Source organism: Macaca mulatta, chromosome 17 (genome assembly GCF_049350105.2).
Source record: "Macaca mulatta isolate MMU2019108-1 chromosome 17, T2T-MMU8v2.0, whole genome shotgun sequence".
NCBI lineage: Eukaryota > Metazoa > Chordata > Mammalia > Primates > Cercopithecidae > Macaca > Macaca mulatta.
In genome coordinates this window covers 52,639,277-52,658,196 of record NC_133422.1, presented here as the reverse complement: position 1 = coordinate 52,658,196, position 18,920 = coordinate 52,639,277, and positions in this window count along the sequence as shown.

Below are 18,920 nucleotides of genomic sequence, written 5' to 3'. Positions count from 1 at the left end.
TCACAGAGTTACAGCTTTCCCCTCAAGAAGCCATTCGCCAAGATAGTTCTTGTGGAATTGGCAAAGTGATATTTGGAAGCCCTTAGAGGGCTATGGTGAAAAAGGAAATATCCTCAGGTGAAATCTGGAAGGAAGCTTTCTGAGAAACTTCTCTGTGGTGTGTGACTTCCACTCACAGAGTTACATCTGTATTTCGTGGATCTCTTTGCTAGCCTTATTTCTGTGTAATCTGAGAAGAGATATTTCGGATCCCTTTAGAGACTATAGGGCCAAAGGAAATATCCTCCGATAACAAAGAGAAAGAAGCTTTCTGAGAAACTTCTTTGTGTTCTGTGAAATCATCTCACAGAGTTACAGTTTTCCCCTCAAGAAGCCTTTCGCTAGGACAGTTCTTGTGGAATTGGCAACGTTAAATTTGAAGCACATAGAGGGCTATGTTGAAAAAGGAAATATCCTCAGATCAAATCTGGAAAGAAGCTTTCTGAGAAGCTGCTCTGTGATGTGTGACTTCCACTCACTAGAGTTACATCTGTATTTCGTGGATCTCTTTGCTAGCCTTATTTCTGTGGAATCTGAGAACAGATATTTCGGATCCCTTTGAAGACTGTAGGGCCAAAGGAAATATCCTCCGATAACAAAGAGAAAGAAGCTTTCTGAGAAACTTCTTTGTGTTCTGTGAAATCATCTCACAGAGTTACAGCTTTCCCCTCAAGAAACCTTTCTCTAAGACAGTTCTTGTGGAATTTGCAAAGAGATATTTGGAAGCCCATAGAGGGCTATGTTGAAAAAGGAAATATCCTCAGATGAAATCTGCAAAGAAGCTTTCTGAGAAACTGCTTAGTGTTCTGTTAATTCATCTCACAGAGTTACATCTGTATTTCGGGGATCTCTTTGCTAGCCTTATTTCTGTGGAATCTGAGAACAGATATTTCGGATACCTTTGAAGACTGTAGAGCCAAAGGAAATATCCTCCGATAACAAAGAGAAAGAAGCTTTCTGAGAAACTTCTTTGTGTTCTGTGAAGTCATCTCACAGAGTTACATCTTTCCCCTCTAGGAGCCTTTCGCTAAGACGGCTCTTGTGGAATTTGCAAAGAGATATTTGGAAGCCCATAGACGGCTACGGTGAAAAAGGAAATAACCTCAGATGAAATCTGGAAAGAAGATGTCTGAGAAACTGCTCTGTGATGTGTGACTTCCACTCACAGAGTTACATCTGTATTTCGTGGATCTCTTTGCTAGCCTTATTTCTGTGGAATCTGAGAACAGATATTCGGATCCCTTGAAAACTATAGGGTCAAAGGAAATATCCTCCGATAACAAAGAGAAAGAAGCTTTCTGAAAAACTTCTTTGTGTTCTGTGAAATCATCTCACAGAGTTACAGCTTTCCCCTCAAGAAGCCTTTCGCTAAGACAGTTCTTGTGGAATTGGCAAAGTGATATTTGGAAGCCCATAGAGGGCTAAGGTGAAAAAGGAAATATCCTCAGATGAAATCTGGAAAGAAGCTTTCTGAGAAACTGTTCTGTGATGTGTGACTTCCACTCACAGAGTTACATCTGTATTTCGTGGATCTCTTTGCTAGCCTTATTTCTGTGGAATCTGAGAAGAGGTATTTCGGATCCCTTTGAAGACTATAGGGCCAAAGGAAATATCCTCCGATAACAAAGAGAAAGAAGCTTTCTGAGAAACTTCTTTGTTTTCTGTGAAATCATCTCACAGAGTTACAGCTTTCCCCTCAAGAATCCTTTCGATAAGACAGTTCTTGTGGAATTGCAAAAGTGATATTTGGAAGCCCTTAGAGGGCCATGGTGAAAAAGGAAATATCCTCAGATGAAATCTGGAAAGAAGCTTTCTGAGAAACTTCTCTGTGGTGTGTGACTTCCACTCACAGAGTTACATCTGTCTTACGTGGATCTCTTTGCTAGCCTTATTTCTGTGGAATCTGAGAACAGATATTTCGGATCCCTTTGAAGTCTATAGGGCCAAAGGAAATATCCTCCGATAACAAAGAGAAAGAAGCTTTCTGAGAAACTTCTTTGTGTTCTGTGAAATCATCTCACAGAGTTACAGCTTTCCCCTCAAGAAGCCTTTCGCTAGGACAGTTCTTGTGGAATTGGCAATGTGATATTTGGAAGCCCATAGAGGGCTATGGTGAAAAAGGAAATATCCTCAGATCAAATCTGGAAAGAAGCTTTCTGAGAAGCTGCTCTGTGATGTGTGACTTCCACTCACAGAGTTACATCTGTATTTCGTGGATCTCTTTGCTAGCCTTATTTCTGTGGAATCTGAGAACAGATATTTCGGATCCCTTTGAAGACTGTAGGGCCAAAGGAAATATCCTCCGATAACAAAGAGAAAGAAGCTTTCTGAGAAACTTCTTTGTGTTCTGTGAAATCATCTCACAGAGTTACAGCTTTCCCCTCAAGAAGCCTTTTGCTAAGACAGTTCTTGTGGAATTTGCAAAGAGATATTTGGAAGCCCATAGACGGCTATGGTGAAAAAGGAAATATCCTCAGATGAAATCTGGAAAGAAGCTTTCTGAGAAACTTCTTTGTGTTCTGTGAAATCATCTCACAGAATTACACCTTTCCCCTCAAGAAGCCTTGCGCTAAGACAGTTCTTGTGGAATTGGCAAAGTGATATTTGGAACCCCTAGAGGGCTATGGTGAAAAAGGAAATATCCTCAGATGAAATCTGGAAAGAAGCTTTCTGAGAAACTGCTCTGTGATGTGGGACTTCCACTCTCAGAGTTACATCTGTATATCGTGGATCTCTTTGATAGCCTTATTTCTCTGGAATCTGAGAAGTGATATTTCAGATCCCTTTGAAGACTATAGGGCCAAAGGAAATATCCTCCGATAACAAAGAGAAAGAAGCTTTCTGAGAAACTTCTTTGTGTTCTGTGATATCATCTCACAGAGTTACAGCTTTCCCCTCAAGAAGCCATTCGCCAAGATAGTTCTTGTGGAATTGGCAAAGTGATATTTTGAAGCCCTTAGAGGGCTAGGGTGAAAAAGAAAATATCCTCAGATGAAATCTGGAAAGAAGCTTTCTGAGAAACTTCTCTGTGGTGAGTGACTTCCACTCACAGAGTTACATCTGTATTTCGCGGATCTCTTTGCTAGCCTTATTTCTGTGGAATTTGAGAACAGATATTTCGGATCCCTTTGAAGACTATAGGGCCAAAGGAAATATCCTCCAATAACAAAGAGAAAGAAGCTTTCTGAGAAACTTCTTTGTGTTCTGTGAAATCATCTCACAGAGTTTCAGCTTTCCCCTCAAGAAGCCTTCCGCTAAGACAGTTCTTCTGGAATTTGCAAAGAGATATTTGGAAGCCCATAGAGGGCTATGGTGAAAAAGGAAATATCCTCAGATGAAATCTGTAAAGAAGCTTTCTGAGAAACTGCTTAGTGTTCTGTTAATTCATCTCACAGAGTTACATCTGTATTTCGTGGATCTCTTTGCTAGCCTTATTTCTGTGGAATCTGAGAACAGATATTTAGGATCCCTTTGAAGAATATAGGGCCAAAGGAAATATCCTCCGATAACAAAGGGAAAGAAGCTTTCTGAGAAACTTCTTTGTGTTCTATGAAGTCATCTCACAGAGTTACAGCTTTCCCCTAAAGAAGACATTCGCTAAGACAGTTATTGTGGAATTGGCAAAGTGATATTTGGAAGCCCTTAGAGGGCTATGGTGAAAAAGGAAATATCCTCAGGTGAAATCTGGAAGGAAGCTTTCTGAGAAACTTCTCTGTGGTGTGTGACTTCCACTCACAGAGTTACATCTGTATTTCGTGGATCTCTTTGCTAGCCTTATTTCTGTGTAATCTGAGAAGAGATATTTCGGATCCCTTTAGAGACTATAGGGCCAAAGGAAATATCCTCCGATAACAAAGAGAAAGAAGCTTTCCGAGAAACTTCTTTGTGTTCTGTGAAATCATCTCACAGAGTTACAGTTTTCCCCTCAAGAAGCCTTTCGCTAGGACAGTTCTTGTGGAATTGGCAACGTTAAATTTGAAGCACATAGAGGGCTATGTTGAAAAAGGAAATATCCTCAGATCAAATCTGGAAAGAAGCTTTCTGAGAAGCTGCTCTGTGATGTGTGACTTCCACTCACTAGAGTTACATCTGTATTTCGTGGATCTCTTTGCTAGCCTTATTTCTGTGGAATCTGAGAACAGATATTTCGGATCCCTTTGAAGACTGTAGGGCCAAAGGAAATATCCTCCGATAACAAAGAGAAAGAAGCTTTCTGAGAAACTTCTTTGTGTTCTGTGAAATCATCTCACAGAGTTACAGCTTTCCCCTCAAGAAACCTTTCTCTAAGACAGTTCTTGTGGAATTTGCAAAGAGATATTTGGAAGCCCATAGAGGGCTATGTTGAAAAAGGAAATATCCTCAGATGAAATCTGCAAAGAAGCTTTCTGAGAAACTGCTTAGTGTTCTGTTAATTCATCTCACAGAGTTACATCTGTATTTCGGGGATCTCTTTGCTAGCCTTATTTCTGTGGAATCTGAGAACAGATATTTCGGATACCTTTGAAGACTGTAGAGCCAAAGGAAATATCCTCCGATAACAAAGAGAAAGAAGCTTTCTGAGAAACTTCTTTGTGTTCTGTGAAGTCATCTCACAGAGTTACATCTTTCCCCTCTAGGAGCCTTTCGCTAAGACGGCTCTTGTGGAATTTGCAAAGAGATATTTGGAAGCCCATAGACGGCTACGGTGAAAAAGGAAATAACCTCAGATGAAATCTGGAAAGAAGATGTCTGAGAAACTGCTCTGTGATGTGTGACTTCCACTCACAGAGTTACATCTGTATTTCGTGGATCTCTTTGCTAGCCTTATTTCTGTGGAATCTGAGAACAGATATTCGGATCCCTTGAAAACTATAGGGTCAAAGGAAATATCCTCCGATAACAAAGAGAAAGAAGCTTTCTGAAAAACTTCTTTGTGTTCTGTGAAATCATCTCACAGAGTTACAGCTTTCCCCTCAAGAAGCCTTTCGCTAAGACAGTTCTTGTGGAATTGGCAAAGTGATATTTGGAAGCCCATAGAGGGCTAAGGTGAAAAAGGAAATATCCTCAGATGAAATCTGGAAAGAAGCTTTCTGAGAAACTTCTCTGTGGTGTGTGACTTCCACTCACAGAGTTACATCTGTCTTACGTGGATCTCTTTGCTAGCCTTATTTCTGTGGAATCTGAGAACAGATATTTCGGATCCCTTTGAAGTCTATAGGGCCAAAGGAAATATCCTCCGATAACAAAGAGAAAGAAGCTTTCTGAGAAACTTCTTTGTGTTCTGTGAAATCATCTCACAGAGTTACAGCTTTCCCCTCAAGAAGCCTTTCGCTAGGACAGTTCTTGTGGAATTGGCAATGTGATATTTGGAAGCCCATAGAGGGCTATGGTGAAAAAGGAAATATCCTCAGATCAAATCTGGAAAGAAACTTTCTGAGAAGCTGCTCTGTGATGTGTGACTTCCACTCACAGAGTTACATCTGTATTTCGTGGATCTCTTTGCTAGCCTTATTTCTGTGGAATCTGAGGACAGATATTTCGGATCCCTTTGAAGACTGTAGGGCCAAAGGAAATATCCTCCGATAACAAAGAGAAAGAAGCTTTCTGAGAAACTTCTTTGTGTTCTGTGAAATCATCTCACAGAGTTACAGCTTTCCCCTCAAGAAGCCTTTTGCTAAGTCAGTTCTTGTGGAATTTGCAAAGAGATATTTGGAAGCCCATAGACGGCTATGGTGAAAAAGGAAATATCCTCAGATGAAATCTGGAAAGAAGCTTTCTGAGAAACTTCTTTGTGTTCTGTGAAATCATCTCACAGAATTACACCTTTCCCCTCAAGAAGCCTTGCGCTAAGACAGTTCTTGTGGAATTGGCAAAGTGATATTTGGAACCCCTAGAGGGCTATGGTGAAAAAGGAAATATCCTCAGATGAAATCTGGAAAGAAGCTTTCTGAGAAACTGCTCTGTGATGTGGGACTTCCACTCTCAGAGTTACATCTGTATATCGTGGATCTCTTTGATAGCCTTATTTCTCTGGAATCTGAGAAGTGATATTTCAGATCCCTTTGAAGACTATAGGGCCAAAGGAAATATCCTCCGATAACAAAGAGAAAGAAGCTTTCTGAGAAACTTCTTTGTGTTCTGTGATATCATCTAACAGAGTTACAGCTTTCCCCTCAAGAAGCCTTTCGCTAAGACAGTTTTTGTGGAATTGGCAAAGTGATATTTGGAAGCCATTAGAGGACTATGGTGAAAAAGGAAATATCGTCAGATGAAATCTGGAAAGAAGCTTTCTGAGAAACTGCTCTGTGATGTGTGACTTCCACTAACAGAGTTACATCTGTATTTCTTGGGTCTCTTTGCTAGCCTTATTTCTGTGGAATCTGAGAACAGATATTTCGGAACCCTTTGAAGACTATAGGGCCAAAGGAAATATCCTCCGATAACAAAGAGAAAGAAGCTTTCTGAGAAACTTCTTTGTGTTCTGTGAAATCATCTCACAGAGTTACAGCTTTCCCCTCAAGAAGCCTTTCGCTAAGACAGTTTTGTGGAATTGGCAAAGTGATATTTGGAAGCCCATAGAGGGCTATGGTGAAAAAGCAAATATCCTCAGATGAAATCTGTAAAGAAGCTTTCTGAGAAACTGCTTAGTGTTCTGTTAATTCATCTCACAGAGTTACATCTATATTTCGGGGATCTCTTTGCTAGCCTTATTTCTGTGGAATCTGAGAACAGATATTTCGGATCCCTTTGAAGACTATAGGGCCAAAGGAAATATCCTCCGATAACAAAGAGAAAGAAGCTTTCTGAGAAACTTCTTTGTGTTCTGTGAAATCATCTCACAGAGTTACAGCTTTCCCCTCAAGAAGCCTTTCGGTAAGACAGTTCTTGTGGAATTGGCAAAGTGATATTTGGAAGCCCATAGAGGGCTATGGTGAGAAAGGAAATATCCTCAGATGAAATCTGGAAAGAAGCTTTCTGAGAAACTGCTCTGTGATGCGGGACTTCCACTCACAGAGTTACATCGGTATATCGTGGATCTCTTTGCTAGCCTTATTTCTGTGGAATCTGAGAAGTGATATTTCAGATTCCTGTGCAGACTATAGGGCCAAAGGAAATATCCTCCGATAACAAGGAGAAAGAAGCTTTCTGAGAAACTTCTTTGTGTTCTGTGAAATCATCTCACAGAGTTACTGCTTTCCCCTCAAGAAGCCTTTCTCTAAGACAGTTCTTGTGGAATTGGCAAAGTGATATTTGGAAGCCCACAGAGGGCTATGGTGAAAAAGGAAATATCCTCAGATGAAATCTGGAAAGAAGATTTCTGAGAAACTTCTCGATGGTGTGTGACTTCCACTCACAGAGTTACATCTGTATTTCGTGGATCTCTTTGCTAGCCTTATTTCTGTGGAATCTGAGAACAGATATTTCGGATCCCTTTGAGGACTGTATTGCCAAAGGAAATATCCTCCGATAACAAAGAGAAAGAAGCTTTCTGAGAAACTTCTTTGTGTTCTGTGAAATCATCTCACAGAGTTACAGCTTTCCCGTCAAGAATCCTTTCGCTAAGACAGTTCTTCTGGAATTGGCAAAGTGATATTTGGAAGCCCATAAAAGCTATGTTGAAAAAGATAATATCCTCAGATGAAATCTGGAAAGAAGCTTTCTGAGAAACTTCTCTGTGGCGTGTGCTTCCACTCACAGAGTTATATCTGTATTTCGTGGATCTCTTTGCTAGCCTTATTTCTGTGGAATCTGAGAACAGATATTTCGGATCCCTTTGAAGACTATAGGGCCAAAGGAAATATCCTCCGATAACAAAGAGAAAGAAGCTTTCTGAGAAACTTCTTTGTGTTCTGTGAAATCATCTCACAGAGTTACAGCTTTCCCCTCAAGAAGCCTTTCGCTAGGACAGTTCTTGTGGAATTGGCAATGTGATATTTGGAAGCCCATAGAGTGCTATGGTGAAAAAGGAAATATCCTCAGATCAAATCTGGAAAGAATCTTTCTGAGAAGCTGCTCTGTGATGTGTGACTTCCACTCACAGAGTTACATCTGTATTTCGTGGATCTCTTTGCTAGCCTTATTTCTGTGGAATCTGAGAACAGATATTTCGGATCCCTTTGAGGACTGTATTGCCAAAGGAAATATCCTCCGATAACAAAGAGAAAGAAGCTTTCTGAGAAACTTCTTAGTGTTCTGTGATATCATCTCACAGAGTTACAGCTTTCCCCTCAAGAAGCCTTTCGCTAAGACGGTTCTTGTGGAATTGGCAAAGTGATATTTGGAAGCCCATAGAGGGCTAAGGTGAAAAAGGAAATATCCTCAGATGAAATCTGGAAAGAAGCTTTCTGAGAAACTGCTTAGTGTTCTGATAATTCATCTCACAGAGTTACATCTGTATTTCGGGGATCTCTTTGCTAGCCTTATTTCTGTGGAATCTCAGAAGTGATATTTCGGATCCCTATGTAGACTATAGGACCAAAGGAAATATCCTCCGATAACAAAGAGAAAGAAGCTTTCTGAGAAACTGCTCTGTGATGTGGGACTTCCACTCACAGAGTTACATCTGTATATCGTGGATCTCTTTGCTAGCCTTATTTCTGTGGAATCTGAGAAGTGATATTTCAGATCCCTTTGAAGACTATAGGGCCAAAGGAAATATCTTCCGATAACAAAGAGAAAGAAGCTTTCTGAGAAACTTCTTTGTGTTCTGTGAAATCATCTCACAGAGTTACAGCTTTCCCCTCAAGAAGCCTTTCTCTAAGACAGTTCTTGTGGAATTGGCAAAGTGATATTTGGAATCCCACAGAGGGATATGGTGAAAAAGGAAATATCCTCAGATGAAATCTGGAAAGAAGCTTTCTGAGAAACTTCTCTGTGGTGTGTGACTTCCACTCACAGAGTTACATCTGTATTTCGTGGATCTCTTTGCTAGCCTTATTTCTGTGGAATCTGAGAACAGATATTTCGGATCCCTTTGAAGACTAAAGGGCCAAAGGAAATATCCTCCGATAACAAAGAGAAAGAAGCTTTCTGCGAAACTTCTTTGTGTTCTGTGATATCACCTCACAGAGTTACAGCTTCCCCTCAAGAAGCCTTTTGCTAAGACATTTCTTGTGGAATTGGTAAAGGGATATTTGGAAGCCAATGGAGGGCTATGGTGAAAAAGGAAATATCCTCTGATGAAATCTGGAAAGAAGCTTTCTGAGAAACTACTTAGTGTTCTGTTATTCATATCACAGTGTTACATCTGTATTTCGGGGATCTCTTTGCTAGCCTTATTTCTGTGGCATCTGAGAACAGATATTTCGGATCCCTTTGAAGACTATAGGGCCAAAGGAAATATCCTCCGATAACAAAGAGATAGAAGCTTTCTGAGAAACTTCTTTGTGTGCTGTGAAATCATCTCACAGTGTTACAGCTTTCCCCTCAAGAAGCCTTTCGCTAAGACAGTTCTTGTGGAATTGGCAAAGTGATATTTGGAAGCCCATAGAGGGCTATGGTGAAAAAGGAAATATCGTCAAGTGAAATCTGGAAAGAAGCTTTCTGAGAAACTGCTCTGTGATGTGGGACTTCCACTCACAGAGTTACATCTGTATATCGTGGATCTCTTTGCTAGCCTGATTTCTGTGGAATCTGAGAAGTGATATTTCAGATCCCTTTGAAGACTATAGGGCCAAAGGAAATATCCTCCGATAACAAAGAGAAAGAAGCTTTCTGAGAAACTTCTTTGTGTTGTGTGAAATCATCTCACAGAGTTACAACTTTCCCTTCAAGAAGCCTTTCGCTAACAGTTCTTGTTGAATTGGCAAAGTGATATTTGGAAGACCATAGAAGGCTATGGTGAAAAAGGAAATATCCTCAGATGAAATCTGGAAAGAAGCTTTCTGAGAAACTGCTCTGTGATGTGTGACTTCCACTCACAGAGTTACAACTGTATTTCGTGGATCTCTTTGCTAGCCTTATTTCTGTGGAATCTGAGAACAGATATTTCGGATCCCTTTGAAGACTATAGGGCCAAAGGAAATATCCTCCGATAACAAAGAGAAAGAAGCCTTCTGAGAAATTTCTTTGTGTTCTTTGAAATCATCTCACAGAGTTACAGCTTTCCCCTCAAGAAGCCTTTCGATAAGACGGTTCTTGTGGAATTTGCAAAGAGATATTTGGAAGCCCATAGACGGATACGGTGAAAAAGGAAATAACTTCAGATGAAATATGGAAAGAAGCTTTCTGAGAAACTGCTCTGTGATGTGTGACTTCCACTCACAGAGTTACATCTGTATTTCGTGGATCTCTTTGCTAGCCTTATTTCTGTGGAATCTGAGAACAAATATTCGGATCCCTTTGAAGACTATAGGGCCAAAGGAAATAACCTCCGATAACGAAGAGAAAGAAGCTTTCTGAAAAACTTCTTTGTGTTCTGTGAAATCATCTCACAGAATTACAGCTTTCCCCTCAAGAAGCCTTTCGCTAAGACAGTTCTTGTGGAATTGGCAAAGTGATATTTGGAAGCCCATAGAGGGCTAAGGTGAAAAAGGAAATATCCTCAGATGAAATCTGGAAAGAAGCTTTCTGAGAAAGTGTTCTGTGATGTGTGACTTCCACTCACAGAGTTACATCTGTATTTCGTGGATCTCTTTGCTAGCCTTATTTCTGTGGAATCTGAGAGGTGATATTTCGGATCCCTTTGAAGACTATAGGGCCAAAGGAAATATTCTCCGATAACAAAGAGAAAGAAGCTTTCTGAGAAACTTCTTTGTGTTCTGTGAAATCATCTCACAGAGTTACAGCTTTCCCCTCCCTTTCGCTAAGACAGTTCTTGTGGAATTGGAAAGTGATATTTGGAAGCCCTTAGAGGGCTATGGTGAAAAAGGAAATATCCTCAGATGAAATCTGGAAAGAAGCTTTCTGAGAAACTTCTCTGTGGTGTGTGACTTCTACTCACACAGTTACATCTGTCTTTCGTGGATCTCTTTGCTAGCCTTATTTTTGTGGAATCTGAGAAGAGATATTTCGGATCCCTTTGAAGACTATAGGGCCAAAGGAAATATCCTCCGATAACAAAGACAAAGAAGCTTTCTGAGAAATTTCTTTGTGTTCTGTGAAATCATCTCACAGAGTTACAGCTTTCCCCTCAAGAAGCCTTTCGCTAAGACGGTTCTTGTGGAATTTGCAAAGAGATATTTGGAAGCCCATAGACGGATACGGTGAAAAAGGAAATAACCTCAGATGAAATCTGGAAAGAAGCTTTCTGAGAAACTGCTCTGTGATGTGTGACTTCCACTCACAGAGTTACATCTGTATTTCGTGGATCTCTTTGCTAGCCTTATTTCTGTGGAATCTGAGAACAGATATTCGGATCCCTTTGAAGACTATAGGGCCAAAGGAAATATCCTCCGATAACGAAGAGAAAGAAGCTTTCTGAGAAACTTCTTTGTGTTCTGTGAAATCATCTCACAGAGTTACAGCTTTCCCCTCAAGAAGCCATTCGCCAAGACAGTTCTTGTGGAATTGGCAAAGAGATATTTGGAAGCCCTTAGAGGGCTAGGGTGAAAAAGGAAATATCCTCAGATGAAATCTGGAAAGAAGCTTTCCGAGAAACTGCTCTGTGATGTGTGACTTCCACTCACAGAGTTACATCTGTATTTCGTGGATCTCTTTGCTAGCCTTATTTCTGTGGAATCTGAGAACAGATATTTCGGATCCCTTTGAAGACTATAGGGCCAAAGGAAATATCCTCTGATAACAAAGAGAAAGAAGCTTTCTGAGAAACTTCTTTGTGTTCTGTGAAATCATCTCACAGAGTTACAGCTTTCCCCTCAAGAAGCCATTCGCCAAGATAGTTCTTGTGGAATTGGCAAAGTGATATTTTGAAGCCCTTAGAGGGCTAGGGTGAAAAAGGAAATATCCTCAGATGAAATCTGGAAAGAAGCTTTCTGAGAAACTTCTCTGTGGTGAGTGACTTCCACTCACAGAGTTACATCTGTATTTCGCGGATCTCTTTGCTAGCCTTATTTCTGTGGAATTTGAGAACAGATATTTCGGATCCCTTTGAAGACTATAGGGCCAAAGGAAATATCCTCCAATAACAAAGAGAAAGAAGCTTTCTGAGAAACTTCTTTGTGTTCTGTGAAATCATCTCACAGAGTTACAGCTTTCCCTTCAAGAAGCCTTTCGCTAAGACAGTTCTTCTGGAATTTGCAAAGAGATATTTGGAAGCCCATAGAGGGCTATGGTGAAAAAGGAAATATCCTCAGATGAAATCTGTAAAGAAGCTTTCTGAGAAACTGCTTAGTGTTCTGTTAATTCATCTCACAGAGTTACATCTGTATTTCGTGGATCTCTTTGCTAGCCTTATTTCTGTGGAATCTGAGAACAGATATTTAGGATCCCTTTGAAGAATATAGGGCCAAAGGAAATATCCTCCGATAACAAAGAGAAAGAAGCTTTCTGAGAAACTTCTTTGTGTTCTATGAAGTCATCTCACAGAGTTACAGCTTTCCCCTAAAGAAGACATTCGCTAAGACAGTTATTGTGGAATTGGCAAAGTGATATTTGGAAGCCCTTAGAGGGCTAGGGTGAAAAAGGAAATATCTTCAGAAGAAATCTGGAAAGAAGCTTTCTGAGAAACTTCTCTGTGGTGTGTGACTTCCACTCACAGAGTTACATCTGTATTTCGTGGATCTCTTTGCTAGCCTTATTTCTGTGTAATCTGAGAAGAGATATTTCGGATCCCTTTAGAGACTATAGGGCCAAAGGAAATATCCTCCGATAACAAAGAGAAAGAAGCTTTCTGAGAAACTTCTTTGTGTTCTGTGAAATCATCTCACAGAGTTACAGTTTTCCCCTCAAGAAGTCTTTCGCTAGGACAGTTCTTGTGGAATTGGCAACGTTAAATTTGAAGCACATAGAGGGCTATGTTGAAAAAGGAAATATCCTCAGATCAAATCTGGAAAGAAGCTTTCTGAGAAGCTGCTCTGTGATGTGTGACTTCCACTCACTAGAGTTACATCTGTATTTCGTGGATCTCTTTGCTAGCCTTATTTCTGTGGAATCTGAGAACAGATATTTAGGATCCCTTTGAAGAATATAGGGCCAAAGGAAATATCCTCCGATAACAAAGAGAAAGAAGCTTTCTGAGAAACTTCTTTGTGTTCTATGAAGTCATCTCACAGAGTTACAGCTTTCCCCTAAAGAAGACATTCGCTAAGACAGTTATTGTGGAATTGGCAAAGTGATATTTGGAAGCCCTTAGAGGGCTAGGGTGAAAAAGGAAATATCTTCAGAAGAAATCTGGAAAGAAGCTTTCTGAGAAACTTCTCTGTGGTGTGTGACTTCCACTCACAGAGTTACATCTGTATTTCGTGGATCTCTTTGCTAGCCTTATTTCTGTGTAATCTGAGAAGAGATATTTCGGATCCCTTTAGAGACTATAGGGCCAAAGGAAATATCCTCCGATAACAAAGAGAAAGAAGCTTTCTGAGAAACTTCTTTGTGTTCTGTGAAATCATCTCACAGAGTTACAGTTTTCCCCTCAAGAAGCCTTTCGCTAGGACAGTTCTTGTGGAATTGGCAACGTTAAATTTGAAGCACATAGAGGGCTATGTTGAAAAAGGAAATATCCTCAGATCAAATCTGGAAAGAAGCTTTCTGAGAAGCTGCTCTGTGATGTGTGACTTCCACTCACTAGAGTTACATCTGTATTTCGTGGATCTCTTTGCTAGCCTTATTTCTGTGGAATCTGAGAACAGATATTTCGGATCCCTTTGAAGACTGTAGGGCCAAAGGAAATATCCTCCGATAACAAAGAGAAAGAAGCTTTCTGAGAAACTTCTTTGTGTTCTGTGAAATCATCTCACAGAGTTACAGCTTTCCCCTCAAGAAACCTTTCTCTAAGACAGTTCTTGTGGAATTTGCAAAGAGATATTTGGAAGCCCATAGAGGGCTATGGTGAAAAAGGAAATATCCTCAGATGAAATCTGCAAAGAAGCTTTCTGAGAAACTGCTTAGTGTTCTGTTAATTCATCTCACAGAGTTACATCTGTATTTCGGGGATCTCTTTGCTAGCCTTATTTCTGTGGAATCTGAGAACAGATATTTCGGATCCCTTTGAAGACTGTAGAGCCAAAGGAAATATCCTCCGATAACAAAGAGAAAGAAGCTTTCTGAGAAACTTCTTTGTGTTCTGTGAAGTCATCTCACAGAGTTACATCTTTCCCCTCTAGGAGCCTTTCGCTAAGACGGCTCTTGTGGAATTTGCAAAGAGATATTTGGAAGCCCATAGACGGCTACGGTGAAAAAGGAAATAACCTCAGATGAAATCTGGAAAGAAGATGTCTGAGAAACTGCTCTGTGATGTGTGACTTCCACTCACAGAGTTACATCTCTATTTCGTGGATCTCTTTGCTAGCCTTATTTCTGTGGAATCTGAGAACAGATATTCGGATCCCTTGAAAACTATAGGGTCAAAGGAAATATCCTCCGATAACAAAGAGAAAGAAGCTTTCTGAAAAACTTCTTTGTGTTCTGTGAAATCATCTCACAGAGTTACAGCTTTCCCCTCAAGAAGCCTTTCGCTAAGACAGTTCTTGTGGAATTGGCAAAGTGATATTTGGAAGCCCATAGAGGGCTAAGGTGAAAAAGGAAATATCCTCATATGAAATCTGGAAAGAAGCTTTCTGAGAAACTGTTCTGTGATTTGTGACTTCCACTCACAGAGTTACATCTGTATTTCGTGGATTTCTTTGCTAGCCTTATTTCTGTGGAATCTGAGAAGAGGTATTTCGGATCCCTTTGAAGACTATAGGGCCAAAGGAAGTATTCTCCGACAACAAAGAGAAAGAAGCTTTCTGAGAAACTTCTTTGTTTTCTGTGAAATCATCTCACAGAGTTACAGCTTTCCCCTCAAGAATCCTTTCGATAAGACAGTTCTTGTGGAATTGCAAAAGTGATATTTGGAAGCCCTTAGAGGGCCATGGTGAAAAAGGAAATATCCTCAGATGAAATCTGGAAAGAAGCTTTCTGAGAAACTTCTCTGTGGTGTGTGACTTCCACTCACAGAGTTACATCTGTCTTACGTGGATCTCTTTGCTAGCCTTATTTCTGTGGAATCTGAGAACAGATATTTCGGATCCCTTTGAAGTCTATAGGGCCAAAGGAAATATCCTCTGATAACAAAGAGAAAGAAGCTTTCTGAGAAACTTCTTTGTGTTCTGTGAAATCATCTCACAGAGTTACAGCTTTCCCCTCAAGAAGCCTTTCGCTAGGACAGTTCTTGTGGAATTGGCAATGTGATATTTGGAAGCCCATAGAGGGCTATGGTGAAAAAGGAAATATCCTCAGATCAAATCTGGAAAGAAGCTTTCTGAGAAGCTGCTCTGTGATGTGTGACTTCCACTCACAGAGTTACATCTGTATTTCGTGGATCTCTTTGCTAGCCTTATTTCTGTGGAATCTGAGAACAGATATTTCGGATCCCTTTGAAGACTGTAGGGCCAAAGGAAATATCCTCCGATAACAAAGAGAAAGAAGCTTTCTGAGAAACTTCTTTGTGTTCTGTGAAATCATCTCACAGAGTTACAGCTTTCCCCTCAAGAAGCCTTTTGCTAAGACAGTTCTTGTGGAATTTGCAAAGAGATATTTGGAAGCCCATAGACGGCTATGGTGAAAAAGGAAATATCCTCAGATGAAATCTGGAAAGAAGCTTTCTGAGAAACTTCTTTGTGTTCTGTGAAATCATCTCACAGAGTTACACCTTTCCCCTCAAGAAGCCTTGCGCTAAGACAGTTCTTGTGGAATTGGCAAAGTGATATTTGGAACCCCTAGAGGGCTATGGTGAAAAAGGAAATATCCTCAGATGAAATCTGGAAAGAAGCTTTCTGAGAAACTGCTCTGTGATGTGGGACTTCCACTCTCAGAGTTACATCTGTATATCGTGGATCTCTTTGATAGCCTTATTTCTCTGGAATCTGAGAAGTGATATTTCAGATCCCTTTGAAGACTATAGGTCCAAAGGAAATATCCTCCGATAACAAAGAGAAAGAAGCTTTCTGAGAAACTTCTTTGTGTTCTGTGATATCATCTAACAGAGTTACAGCTTTCCCCTCAAGAAGCCTTTCGCTAAGACAGTTTTTGTGGAATTGGCAAAGTGATATTTGGAAGCCATTAGAGGACTATGGTGAAAAAGGAAATATCGTCAGATGAAATCTGGAAAGAAGCTTTCTGAGAAACTGCTCTGTGATGTGTGACTTCCACTAACAGAGTTACATCTGTATTTCTTGGGTCTGTTTGCTAGCCTTATTTCTGTGGAATCTGAGAACAGATATTTCGGAACCCTTTGAAGACTATAGGGCCAAAGGAAATATCCTCCGATAACAAAGAGAAAGAAGCTTTCTGAGAAACTTCTTTGTGTTCTGTGAAATCATCTCACAGAGTTACAGCTTTCCCCTCAAGAAGCCTTTCGCTAAGACAGTTTTGTGGAATTGGCAAAGTGATATTTGGAAGCCCATAGAGGGCTACGGTGAAAAAGCAAATATCCTCAGATGAAATCTGTAAAGAAGCTTTCTGAGAAACTGCTTAGTGTTCTGTTAATTCATCTCACAGAGTTACATCTATATTTCGGGGATCTCTTTGCTAGCCTTATTTCTGTGGAATCTGAGAACAGATATTTCGGATCCCTTTGAAGACTATAGGGCCAATGGAAATATCCTCCGATAACAAAGAGAAAGAAGCTTTCTGAGAAACTTTTTTGTGTTCTGTGAAATCATCTCACAGAGTTACAGCTTTCCCCTCAAGAAGCCTTTCGGTAAGACAGTTCTTGTGGAATTGGCAAAGTGATATTTGGAAGCCCATAGAGGGCTATGGTGAGAAAGGAAATATCCTCAGATGAAATCTGGAAAGAAGCTTTCTGAGAAACTGCTCTGTGATGCGGGACTTCCACTCACAGAGTTACATCGGTATATCGTGGATCTCTTTGCTAGCCTTATTTCTGTGGAATCTGAGAAGTGATATTTCAGATTCCTGTGAAGACTATAGGGCCAAAGGAAATATCCTCCGATAACAAGGAGAAAGAAGCTTTCTGAGAAACTTCTTTGTGTTCTGTGAAATCATCTCACAGAGTTACTGCTTTCCCCTCAAGAAGCCTTTCTCTAAGACAGTTCTTGTGGAATTGGCAAAGTGATATTTGGAAGCCCACAGAGGGCTATGGTGAAAAAGGAAATATCCTCAGATGAAATCTGGAAAGAAGATTTCTGAGAAACTTCTCGGTGGTGTGTGACTTCCACTCACAGAGTTACATCTGTATTTCGTGGATCTCTTTGCTAGCCTTATTTCTGTGGAATCTGAGAACAGATATTTCGGATCCCTTTGAGGACTGTATTGCCAAAGGAAATATCCTCCGATAACAAAGAGAAAGAAGCTTTCTGAGAAACTTCTTTGTGTTCTGTGAAATCATCTCACAGAGTTACAGCTTTCCCGTCAAGAATCCTTTCGCTAAGACAGTTCTTCTGGAATTGGCAAAGTGATATTTGGAAGCCCATAAAAGCTATGTTGAAAAAGATAATATCCTCAGATGAAATCTGGAAAGAAGCTTTCTGAGAAACTGCTTAGTGTTCTGATAATTCATCTCACAGAGTTACATCTGTATTTCGGGGATCTCTTTGCTAGCCTTATTTCTGTGGAATCTCAGAAGTGATATTTCGGATCCCTATGTAGACTATAGGACCAAAGGAAATATCCTCCGATAACAAAGAGAAAGAAGCTTTCTGAGAAACGGCTCTGTGATGTGGGACTTCCACTCACAGAGTTACATCTGTATATCGTGGATCTCTTTGCTAGCCTTATTTCTGTGGAATCTGAGAAGTGATATTTCAGATCCCTTTGAAGACTATAGGGCCAAAGGAAATATCTTCCGATAACAAAGAGAAAGAAGCTTTCTGAGAAACTTCTTTGTGTTCTGTGAAATCATCTCACAGAGTTACAGCTTTCCCCTCAAGAAGCCTTTCTCTAAGACAGTTCTTGTGGAATAGGCAAAGTGATATTTGGAATCCCACAGAGGGATATGGTGAAAAAGGAAATATCCTCAGATGAAATCTGGAAAGAAGCTTTCTGAGAAACTTCTCTGTGGTGTGTGACTTCCACTCACAGAGTTACATCTGTATTTCGTGGATCTCTTTGCTAGCCTTATTTCTGTGGAATCTGAGAACAGATATTTCGGATCCCTTTGAAGACTAAAGGGCCAAAGGAAATATCCTCCGATAACAAAGAGAAAGAAGCTTTCTGCGAAACTTCTTTGTGTTCTGTGATATCACCTCACAGAGTTACAGCTTCCCCTCAAGAAGCCTTTTGCTAAGACATTTCTTGTGGAATTGGTAAAGGGATATTTGGAAGCCAATGGAGGGCTATGGTGAAAAAGGAAATATCCTCTGATGAAATCTGGAAAGAAGCTTTCTGAGAAACTACTTAGTGTTCTGTTATTCATATCACAGTGTTACATCTGTATTTCGGGGATCTCTTTGCTAGCCTTATTTCTGTGGCATCTGAGAACAGATATTTCGGATCCCTTTGAAGACTATAGGGCCAAAGGAAATATCCTCCGATAACAAAGAGATAGAAGCTTTCTGAGAAACTTCTTTGTGTGCTGTGAAATCATCTCACAGAGTTACAGCTTTCCCCTCAAGAAGCCTTTCGCTAAGACAGTTCTTGTGGAATTGGCAAAGTGATATTTGGAAGCCCATAGAGGGCTATGGTGAAAAAGGAAATATCGTCAAGTGAAATCTGGAAAGAAGCTTTCTGAGAAACTGCTCTGTGATGTGGGACTTCCACTCACAGAGTTACATCTGTATATCGTGGATCTCTTTGCTAGCCTGATTTCTGTGGAATCTGAGAAGTGATATTTCAGATCCCTT